The sequence below is a fragment of the Petaurus breviceps genome, unplaced genomic scaffold, assembly GCF_028583685.1.
Source record: "Petaurus breviceps papuanus isolate PSGF00001 unplaced genomic scaffold, PetGlider_PUasm1.0 90879, whole genome shotgun sequence".
Lineage (NCBI taxonomy): Eukaryota > Metazoa > Chordata > Mammalia > Diprotodontia > Petauridae > Petaurus > Petaurus breviceps.
Window position 1 is genome coordinate 6,810,166 of NW_027187368.1, and position 11,786 is coordinate 6,821,951.

General features: G+C 37.2%; 1 long non-coding RNA gene across 1 annotated transcript in view; it reads left to right on the plus strand.

The window, feature by feature from the left end:
• Positions 1 to 11,786, plus strand: part of LOC138150514 (uncharacterized) — a 113,688-nt gene that overhangs the window by 74,062 nt on the left and 27,840 nt on the right. The gene's annotated exons all lie outside the window — the stretch shown is intronic.

The window sequence follows — 11,786 nt, forward strand, 5'->3', positions numbered from 1 at the left end:
AGACAGAGAGAGAGAGAGTGAGAGAGACAGACAAAGAGAAACAGAGACAGAGATAGAGAGACAGAGGCTATAAAGATATAAACGAAATAGTCATAGATTTGTAGTAGAGAGATCTCAGATCAACACATACCCCGCTATTCCCTTGCTCTGTGACTTTGAACCTGTCACTCAATTTCTGTAGGCCTTAGCATTATCATCTCTAATATAAGAATTGGACTATGGTCTCTAAGGTATATTTCCATTCTAGAATTTATGAGGGGAGATTTCACATAAATTTTACTCCTGCTACTGAGCTCTTCTCAATAAGTGTGACTTGGCATCCTGTTAATGGGACCATAGTCAAGTCATCTAACTTTTTAACATCTGCTATATGCTAGCTAGGTACTAGGTCAAGTATTGAGAATATAAAGAAAGGAAAATAAACACCTGGTCCAAGGAGTTTTCAGTCTAATAAGGAAGATGATAGTGCAAGAAGTAAAAAGTTAAAATATGGAAAAGACCTTAGAAGTAATATATTCTGACACTCTTATTTTACAGATGAAGAAACTGAATCCCAAAGGTCAAAATTCATAAAAGCAGTATCATATAGTTAGTGAGTGGGTACCTTGGTAGCACAGCATATACAGTGCTGGGCTTAGAGTCAAGAAGACCTGAGTTCAAATCTAGCCTCATATACTTTTTTAGTTTTGTGACCAATTTTCCTCATCTGTAAAATGAATTGGAAAAATGGAGAAGGAAATGACAATCTACTTAATTATCTCTGCCAAGAAAACTCCAAAAGAGGTCATGAAGAGTCAAGCATGACTTAAAATCACTAAAACAACACTGAGGGGTCAGGCTGAGATTTGAATGCAGGACCTTTGACTGTAAACTCAGCATTCTGTTCTAATACTCCAAAAATTTAGGATGGAATTCTCTACATTTTAGTAAGAATAAATTTCAAGCCTGTTTCAGTATGCTGCCTGGCATTCCATCCTTGCTCTGGCTGGCTTCTGCTAGTGAAAGGAGGGAGCATTGGGGATATTAATAGCAGAAACAAGCACTCTTCCTGTTCAGCTATTTAAGGAAATGTTCAGCTGCAAGGTGCACTGATTTATACAGCTTATCTTCCTCAAACCAGATAGAGAGTACAGCTCCTCCCTCCCATTACAATCCTTGCTTAATGGATCTTTAACTGACTTTCATTTCATGATATAAAATTTACAAGAAAAGTGGGGAGGGGGAACCTTTCTTGTTTCCAGGTGCTGCTGATCACATTTACCATGTGGTATGAACACTGTTAATTGAGTTCGTGGCTATAAATGCACCATAAACAAATTTAGAAGACTATCAGGTAATGTTAAAGGAGACCTGGGAAACACTTCTTGTCAACTTGCTGACCTTAAATAGCAATGTGGATAATACTTCATAGGAATTAGACAAGTCACCTATTCTTCTGTTCACTATGAGCTCAGAGAAGAGAGAGCTCATCCTGAGATGGGCTGGCCAGAAAACAAATACTAGACAGTATATAGAAATTAATACTAGGTTGTGCAGTTTAAATGACAAATCATATAGAGCCCAGAGAAGCAAAATGTCAGAGATGTACACAAGCTTAGTACAAAGAACAGAGAATGTTGGAGTTGGAAGAAGCCTTAGAACCTGTGGTGCTAGACTTAGAAGGAACTTGAGAAAGTAGAATATTAGAGAGCAAGTCTTGCGGTTTATCTTGCCCAATTACCTCATTTTACATCTAAAAAATAATAACTCACATTTGTACAACATGATAATTTACATTTATTTGCTTAGCAAATGAGGTTTACAAAATGTCTTACTCCCCTTGTACCAATGTGTTGTTATCGCTCCTTTACAGAAAAGGGAAATCGAAATACAGAGAGGTTAAGTAATTTGCTCATGATGACAGTGTTAGAACTGGGAAATAAACTTTTGTCTTGACTCCAAATACCGCAGTCTTCTTACTGAGAGCCATAGAATTTAAGTAACTTTTTTTCCAAAGTAGAAGGGTAGTTAGTGGAACTAATTCTAAAATTCAGTTTCTTGGATTATCCATGTAGACCAGAAAGGGATTTTTCAGGCAGCCTTCAGTACAACCTATATATTTTAAATATGGGAAAACAGGGTTTTGGAGGTTAAATGACTGGTCCATGGATGGGTGTGTGAGAAGAGTCAGAGGCCAGATTCAAATACAACTCCTCTTTCTCCAGAGCCAAAATACATCAGACCCCAGTGCTCCTCTTGATCCCCGCCCCATTTCTCCTCATTTTCTCACTGCTGATCCAGTGTACTTTCCCTTATACAAAGAGAATTCTGAGAAAGCAGAGGTTAATGTGGGACTGGAGTTGTAAAGGAAAGCTTCTTGGCAATAAGTGGGGGGAGGGAGGCCACAATTAAACCAAACCTTGAAGAATAGATGACATTTGTATAGGTAGAAAGTAAGGTACAGAATGCCCTACACAGAGAGAATGGTTCCCAAGTGGAGAAGTGTGGTGTTCCATAACAAGGCCATTCTTGTATGTTTAGAGATTTTTTTTCAAATATGTGATATGGTATAGTTGAGAGGCCACTGGCCTGGGATTCAGGAAATCAATTTCTGTGAAATGGAAATAAATAGAGAGTATGGTCACAACAGCAGAGAGATCATCCAAATTAGAGTGCAGGATAGATTTGAGGGGATTGTGGAAAATTATGATGTCAAGGCATGGTGCAATTGGGTATTGGAAGGCCTAAAGGGCCAAGATGGAGATATTTTAACTTGTGACTATAGGCTATAACATAGAGGGCCATTGAAATTTCTGAATCATGGAAGTGAGATGATGAGATCACTGTTTTAAAATACTTATGTTGGCAGCCTTCTCTATTATTGGAAAGAAACAAGGAGATTCTCTCCTTTTAGAGACTGTAGTTTCCAGATGGGAGAATACACTGGCATTATGGAGATAGAGCCATTTTCCAGGAATGAAAAATGCCAGACTCTGGGCTCTGATATAGGACAAGGATGATGACTGACTTTCAGAAGCACAGATGCAGAGGAGAAAGGCACCCTTTGAGGTATTTTTTACTGGACACTGTCCCTTGATTAATTTTTTAAGTTTGTGATAGGTTTTGGCTTCTGTCCCCTCAGTGAACAGGAAATGTGTAATTGCATTTTTTGTCAGTATCTTTCTGGGCTGTCTCCACTGTCATCTAACCAGAAGCAATTTGAGGAGAGAAAAGGCTGACTGTGAATCTCTGCCCCAGTGATTCTGAGCTCCTTTTACCTCCATGAGCTTGAATCTCTATTACTCTTCAACACTGCCCTTTTCGTTCTTCTTTCCTCGCTGAATCTGACAGATTAAAAGTATAGGTTCACATAAAGGGATTGGACTAGATCGGGCATGGGGAACCTGTGGCCTCAAAGTCACATGTGGCTGTCGAGGTCCTTAAGTACAGCCCTTTGACTGAATCCAGCATCCAGTCAAAGGGCTGCACTTGAGGACCTAGATGGCCCCATGTGACCTCGAGGTCATAAGGGGATTTGTTCTGTGAACTTTGGATTCAGTGAAAGGACCACACTTGAGGACCTAATGGGTCATATGTGGCCTTGAGGCTGCAGGTTCCCTATCCCTGGACTAGACCATCTCTAATATCCCTTCTAGCTCTAACATTCTACAGCCTAATATTGTATCTTCTAAGGTTCCTTCTATGGCAGAGGTTCTGTATTTTAAAGGCTTACATTCCCAAGGAAGAGACCTTTCCCCTTCCAGCTTTGACATTCAAAAATTGTAACATTGTCTCTTCCAAGGTTCTTTCTATCACCAATGTTCTATAAACTAATAGCCTGCATTGCAAAGGAATAGACATATCCTTTCAGATCTCCTATCCTATATTCTATGTAATAATATTATATTTAAAGAGTTTCTTCAGCTCCACTTGCTATGTTCTAAGGTTCCAATTATCACTGATGTTCTATGAGTCTGTGATATTATGCTTCTATGAGATAGTGGAGAAGGGAGACAACAGGGTCTAAGGCTAAAAGCTCTTAGGATTACTCTCATAATAATCCAAAGGATCTGTGATCTATTCCATTCAAGAATAAAGATCACTACCTTGTTAATAAGACATTATTTTTTGTAATTACAATATAATTATTTTTTCTTTGTTCTATCATTTAGTGTTTACCATGTCTAGAAACTTGCCATTCCTTTCTTGAATCACAAATTGTTGATATATAAATACTAAGTTCCTGTGGTGTCTACAAACTTTTGGCCTCCTTTTTACTCCTGAACCATACTTTCCCACCTGATTATCTGTTTGTTTTTTCATTTTCCCCATGCCAACCTTTGCACTGAAGTCACTGAGTATCAAAGAATAAATTGTCTTGATTTGTTAGTAATTATTTTCAATGAGTTCTTCATAAATCACCCCACTTCCTCATATGTTACCACTGGTTTCCATGTAACCTACAATCATTATTATTATTGCGGTGGTTGTGCTGATGGTGGTGGTGATACTGTGTGTGTGTGTGTGTGTGCGTGTAGCTTGAGCACGGCAATATGAGATTACTCGCTATCCCACTAAATAATATTTCTTATTGCTTTTAGACATTTATAAAATAAAACCAATTCCTTCATTTTTTTCTTCCTAAAGAGACCCTGGGGGCAGCCAGGTAGCACAGTGAGTAAGAGCACCGGCCCCAGTGTCGGGATGACCTGGGGGATCGAATACGGGCTCAGACACTTAGCATCCACCCAGAAACACCTGGCCGTGTAACCTTGAGCAAGTTACTTCACCCCAATTGCTTTAAAAAAAAAAGAGACCCTGGCAGTCATCCTGATAGAATGTCAGTTCCTTAAAGGAAAGATCATTTTGGTCATTATCTCTCCAAAAGATAATAAAGGGTCTGGTGCAGAATTGATATTTAAAAGTGCTTCTTTGCTAATCCTTCTATTTAACTGATAATGTCTTGTTTACTGGTTTCATTTATAGTGAGCATGTGAAAATTGTTTTAATTCAATTCCTCTTGTATAGGGCTATGCCTTGGTCACTGGACAGTGTTGTCATATTTATAGCACCATCTGCAAAGTTAACATTTATAATGTCCCTAAAAAGGTTCTTCTTAGCATTCTCTGTCCTCTCGTATCATACTCTGCCACTGTCCAATGTTGACGAAAAAGGGTACCACAAAAGACTGAAGGTCATCTTGTTTGTCTTGGTTTAATGGTTTTCCTAGACCTTAGAATTCATCACCTAACAGCCAACCAACTTGTGCTAGGTGTCTCTGAACTTAACTAGGGTGGTTGTCAGAAAGCAGACAGAATTTATTACTGCATCCTTTCCAGAGGGATAAAATATGCAAAAGTATGTGCTCTATTAGGATAGTCTTCAAGAAACCTGGGACACATACACCCTATATGATGATACATCAGAGTAAGAATTAGCGAAAGTCTCCATGATTTTTTAAAAGAAAGTTAATGTCTTAGCCACTCTAGATTGTTTCAGAGGATGAATCACAGCACCATTTTATAGTGGAAATAGTACAAAATTGTGAATCAGTTGATCCAGGTTTTAATACCGACTCAACCATTATATTATTGTTTGAATTTGGGTCATTCATTTTATATCTCTAGGCTTCAGTTTCCCCTTTTGTTGAATGGGTTATGAAATGTACTTGCCTGAAGTTAGGGGAGTTAGATTAAGTAAAATCCCAACCATATTTGCTTTTTGACCTATTTTGTTGGTAGTGGTATTATTTTGTTCTTTAGTTTCTTTCATCAGGGATTTTAAGGGAAAAAAAAAGTCCCATCGGATTCTTGCACTTCATCCTTCTTTCTTTCCCCCCACACTCTCCACTTTTGGTCTATAATTCTTAAGACAAATACATGTGGGCCTGCTTGCCTATATTTGTCTGCTGTTAGACTGGAATGATAATAGAAGAGCTGGTGGTCAAAACAGCTCCCTATGGGTTGAGCTGCATATATTTTGCAGGAAATAGTTTCTCAGTCTCACTCCCTATCTGAATAGAATCTCTCTGGCTGTTTACCTGTTACTTGGAAATATTTAACTGCTAGGGAATGAATGATGAACAGCAGCAAAAGGAAAGCAATTTCGATAATTTAGTGTAAAGTTTGACTAGACCCTGGGCTGTCTTCAGGGAGGACCAGAGTGAGATTATCCATAGCATAGCTTATTGTCTACTTTTTTAAGGTCTTTTTAAAGTCCCTGATGATCTATTTCTTCTCTTCCACATTCTTTTTGGTCAAATTTCTATCCAGAAACCATGAATTCAAATTTTGGTTCTGTCACTTTACTTTGGGGTAGTCTTTTAATTTCTCTGGTGCTCAGTCCCCTTATTTTTTAAGAAAAAGAGATTGAGATATGTGATTTTCAAGATAAACTTCTAGCTCTAACATTCTATGTATTATTTTCCAGGGTCACTTCCAGACCTAATATTCTGTGCCCTATTTCTAATGTTCTAAGACTCCTTCCAGCTCTAATATTTTGCTTCAATATCTAACAATCTGTTATCTAAATCACTTAAGCACTTTTAAATAAGCCTCCTTCATCCCCCATCATCAGCTATAGGTACAAAGTACTTTTGTTTTTTTGCATGAGAGCCAAACATTGAAATTCAACCCTCTTCTTTGAGGGTCTCTGCCTTGGAAACATCTTGCCTCCCAAATTCCTTTTTTTCTTTCAATGAATGACCTTGGGAATCCTTCAAACATAATAAAAGTAGTACGATTGTATAAGGCCTTGGAAAAATGTATATGCTTTCTACTGGCAACAATAAAACATTCGTTAAACAGATGCATCAAAATGTGATTACACAAACCACTTTCTTTCTCAGTGTTAAGTTTCACAAAAGGGTAGTTTATGTTCTCAGAGGAATCAATTGAGCCAGTATCGCTAATACGGGTGTCCTTTTGGTTTTCACATTGGGTGAATCTCATTTTATTATTATGTTTAACCAATAAAAGCATTCCAGGCATTCTGCTGGCAGGGGACAATATAAAAAGGCAGCATCCTGCTCTAGATAAAAATCTTTCATTATATACGACCGCCATGGCCCACATTTTGCAATGGTGCAATGTATTTGTGCATTTTACACATGTGATATGAATCATTTTAAAAGCCATAATCACAACACAACAGACTCTAATAAATTTTCAATCTGTTTAGCTTTGTTTTCTGTTATGTGGTCAATTGTATTCCACCATAGAGATTACAGGAGGTCTGGTCTTTTAACCTCCCAGACAGGGTTCTGACTTTCAGTTAATATTTACTAGATTTTTTACTAGGGCACCAGCAAACTTGAATGAGAAAATGACTTGAGAAAGCTAAGGCGAACACTTTCATAGGTGCATTAATAAACCATTTCAATGGCCCATTAATCCAATAAATATACCTTTAAAAAGTTGTCTAAAAGTTTTGTAGAATTGAAAGAGACATAAGAATACATAATATTAGAGATAAAAAAAAGGTCTTAGAAAACAGATTGTGACAGAGAATGTCACAGCTGGAAGTGATATTAGAGATAACTGAGTCTGAGAGGCAGTCTGATAAAGTGTTAAACATGGTCAGGAAGATATGAGTTCAAGGCTTACTTCAAACATTTACATGCTGTGTGAATACGGGCACATTATTTAACTCTTCTGAATATTAGCTTTCTCATCTAAAAATGAGGATAACAATGTTTGCTATCTACTTTACAAGGTTGGTATGAGGCTTGAGATTATATATATACACATATAATATTTGTGTATATATTTATATATACATTTATGTACATGTGTGTGCATATAGATGTATGTGCATATACACATGCACACACAGACATTATAGATAGACAGATATTCTCAAATACTTTAAAGCAGGTTAACAAGGAAAGAGAGTAACCTGCCCCATCAGAACCTGCCCTACCAGCTGCTGTCTCTACCAATTCACAAATCTGTCCTGACTGGGGATATTCTATCCAAATATGCCCCTCCCCCAGAAAATAAAATAAACACACAGTTTTGCTTTGGAGAGAAGAGTCTGTAATAGGCATCATCATAATAGAATGTATCAGAAAATCCTTTGCTCAGTAATGGACATACCAATTTAGTATAATTTGAACTACCAAGCACATGGACCATCAGGGAAAGCATTAATTCAACAACATACAAATGTACCAGTGATGACCTCTCTATCAGAAAAATAGTATTCTTAATAATGATTCTAAAACTATATGTACACTATTAATCCTGTAAACTGAATGGCACTTAATTACTTTCCACAGATCAGTTAGGCACATCTGGTTCTATTTGCATTTGTTGTCATTGTTGTGCTGTTGCTATTGTATTTTTTTTTGTTTTTAGTGAAAAAAAAGAAAGAAATGGGGACACCAGGAAAAGAATATGGCTAAATTTCATAATTCAAAATGAGGAAAAGAAAGGGTAGAAGTAAAATAAAAGAATGGGGAAAATCCAAATTCTTTTCCTTGGGGAAAGGGGAGATTAAAGTCGGTAGAAGCAAGATGAAAAGGTACGAGGTCTCATCACAAAGCTGGTAGACAAAAGAAACAAAGAAAGCTAGGTCAAAGAGCAAAATCCCAAAAGTTCTGCTTATGATTTTTTTTTTGAAAAAAAAATAGGTCAAATGCTTAGTCATGTGTCTTCTCAGCTCTAACAGTGAGGGTCAGTTTGGAAGAGTTGGAGTCTGAAATGATTGATTGAAGAGAAGGTGCCCTCCTCCATCCAGTCCACACACTGTGTGTGATGGTAGGGGGAACCTCAGTTTTAGATCTGGAGAGCTTTGTTCTATGTCAACATGTCTTAAAGGAGACATTGCCCCTCCTCCTTAATTTCATCTGAGGAATATTCCTACACTGGAGGAAATAGGTAAGGGAAGGGCAGGTTCTTCAAACATTTCTTCATTCAAAGAGATCTACCAGAAGGAGCTAGGTGAGAGAAGAGTACCTTTATTTTCCTATTGTCCTTATCTCCATTCCAATGAGCACAAAATATCACCAATATATGAAGGACAGTGGAGCTGGGGCACAGTAGAAGGTATTATCATTATTTTAAATTGTGATATTACCAAGGGAAATGGGGAGCTGAATGCACCTGATAACACTATCCTAGTTTGTGATTTGGTTATACCCACCAGTGAAACACTTCACTGTCCATTCTATCCTTACCCTACAAGGAAAATTCTGCCTTCTGGGACCTATAACAAGCACCAAGACTTGGCTCAAGATCATCATCCTACAAAAGACCTTTCCTGATTATCCAAGGTGTTAGCACTCTCCCTAAAAAAAATAATTAAGTACATTTGGTACTTTCTTTTTCATATTGTGTCCTAACCTTCCTGAAATAGAATGTAAATTCCTTTAGGGTAGGGACTATTTCAGGGCTTTTTTGTTTGTTTGGGGTATTTCTATCCCCATTGCCCAAAAATGTTTCTTTAATTGAATTGAATTGACTTTATTTGTAATAGCCCCATACTTGACATACTTGACTCAGTTATTGAATTAGCTGAAGATACTTTATAACAGGGCCATGAAAATGTCTGTTATCATAATTGTTCATTATTTTCATCATCATTATTAATATTATTATTACTATTATTATTTGTCCTCCCCTCAGTTTAATTTTCAGTGAAACAGAGGCACAAAATTTTAGTTAGTAGGCAAACTAAGAAAGGATATAGGTCTGTATATATTAAAATATAAACCATTATAAAAATAAAAGATCTCAGTTGATGAAAAAGAATACGTGATAAGCCTGTTTGTGCAGAAGAGTTTCAAACATGTGAAAGACCTATGATTTATAAAAAGTGTTTGTAAGTCCCATAAATTGAAAACATATTTAATTTATTTAGGAGGGGAAAAAATAACAACAGCAAACTCTTGAAATTGGACTGACTTCTGGAAATATTCAGAGGAGGAAATTATTCCTAGCCTTTTCCCAAATAATGTTCATATTTACCATTTCTGAATTATCAATAGTTTCTAAATCACAGAAGTTTTACTATTTCTACCATCGTCTATAAACAATGTCATGCCTCTTACTAAAATATCCCTCTGAAACTCAGCCAAGAAAGAAAATAATTCATCTATTTATTATTAGATATTTTCTTTTCTTTTTTGTTTTTTGCAGCATTTAATAATGGAAGAAGTAGTAAGTCAAAATACCTGAGTTCAAGCCCCAGATGTAGCCCCCTGATTTTGGCAAATGAAAGAGATAAAGCTTTGATTACATCCCAGGTACTGTACTAAGCACTACTTACTCAAACACAAACAAACCAGATAGTGTCTTCCTTCAAGGAACTTGAAATCCAACTGAAGAAGATAGCACATAAAGTGGTTATAGAAAGGAAGGAGAAAGAATGGGAAGAGAGTGAGTTGAGTTTGCAGGGAAGCCAGCATAACTAAGTCTACTTGTGAAACCATGGTCTTGCAAAGGCTACCACAAATTAGGTGAAAAGGGGCCACAGGGCAAAGATTTCTCCAGGGTCAGAAGGCAGGTGGTGAGATTGAGATCAAGAAACCTGGAAAGCATATTGAATCAGAAAAAGAAGTATCATGATTTACTAGATTAAGCACTAGATTTGGGCTCAGAGGAAATGGGTTTGAATCCTGGTTCTCTTCCTTTTCCTATTATCTTTGGAGAAGTCATTTTGATGGAATCCTAAAAAAGCTGCCCCCAGGCCCAATATTCTAACTTCTTTATGAGGCCCCCTGAACAGCTGGTATATCCTGATTTAACCACACAAACTGGCTTTAACCACACCACAGATCCAGAAATTCAATACAGCCACTGCCCCTAGCTAGCCACTGCCCCCAGATCCAATATTTGAATAGGTGTGTTCTTGTACTCAAGCATAATCACATCATCCATTTAGCCCCAGACAGCACCAAAATGCCTAATTATCCATCTTGACCAGAAAGGAACACAATAGGTAGCCAATTGGAGGGCAGCATCACTAGCATGTTTGATCACTGAACCATAGAAGGGACCTCTCCCCTATTACCTAATCCCTTGACAAACCTCTCCTGCCTTTTTAAATATTCATAATTTCTGTTATGTAATTGCATTTTTATCCTATAAAAATTCATCTTGCTTTCTCTGAAATTGCTCGTTCCTCTTGGAACCTAGCCCACATCTGAGGGGTGTCAATCCTCAATAAATACGGACACTTGGATTAGTGGTGGCCTGTCTCTGAATTCTTTGAGATGGTGCTGCTACACCACAGCACGAAAACGCAACACTTTTACCTTTTTAGAACTCAACTTACTCACCTGTAAAAAAATGAAGGGGTTAGAATTAAGAAACTCTGAGGTTCCTTCCAACTCTTTAATTTATGTTCTTAAGATCATAGTACTTCTATCCTTCCTTTATTGTGAAACAAACTGATTTCTAGGCTGATTCTTGGAAATTATTTCCACAAACATACAAAGAAGGAAACAGTTGGGTCATAGTTTGATTCTTTCTCACTCTCCATTGACCACTGGAATCAGAATCAGATGATCTTGGTTCTAGTCCCAGCTCTAGCACACTTTTTCACTTCATGAGAGGGCTATGTCTCTGCTTCAGTTTACTTATCTGTAAAGGCAGATTTGGGGGCTGGATAGATGAATACTACAGTTCCTCTCCACTCTAATATCTTGTATGGAAATATTCAGTTTTTGAATTTGGCTTCTTTCCTTTCCTTCTTTTTCTTTCTGTTTTTTTCGTTATCTTTCTCTCTCTTTCTCTTTCTTTCTTTCTTTCTTTTTTCTCTTTCTTTCTTTCTTTCTTTCTTTCTTTCTTTCTTTCTTTCTTTCT